This window comes from Arachis duranensis, chromosome 9 (genome assembly GCF_000817695.3).
Source record: "Arachis duranensis cultivar V14167 chromosome 9, aradu.V14167.gnm2.J7QH, whole genome shotgun sequence".
NCBI lineage: Eukaryota > Viridiplantae > Streptophyta > Magnoliopsida > Fabales > Fabaceae > Arachis > Arachis duranensis.
In genome coordinates this window covers 111,166,132-111,166,343 of record NC_029780.3, presented here as the reverse complement: position 1 = coordinate 111,166,343, position 212 = coordinate 111,166,132, and positions in this window count along the sequence as shown.

Here is a 212-nt window from a genome sequence, read left to right as displayed (position 1 = left end):
TGCCAGTTCCGGCGTTTAACGCCGGGCAGTTTTGAGCTGATTTGGAACGCCAGTTTGGGCCATCAAATCTCGGGCAAAGTACGGACTATTATATATTGCTGGAAAGCCCAAGATGTCTACTTTTCAACGCCGTTAAGAGTGCGCCAATTGGGCTTCTGTAGCTCCAGAAAATCCACTTCGAGTGCAGGGAGATCAGAATCCAACAGCATCTA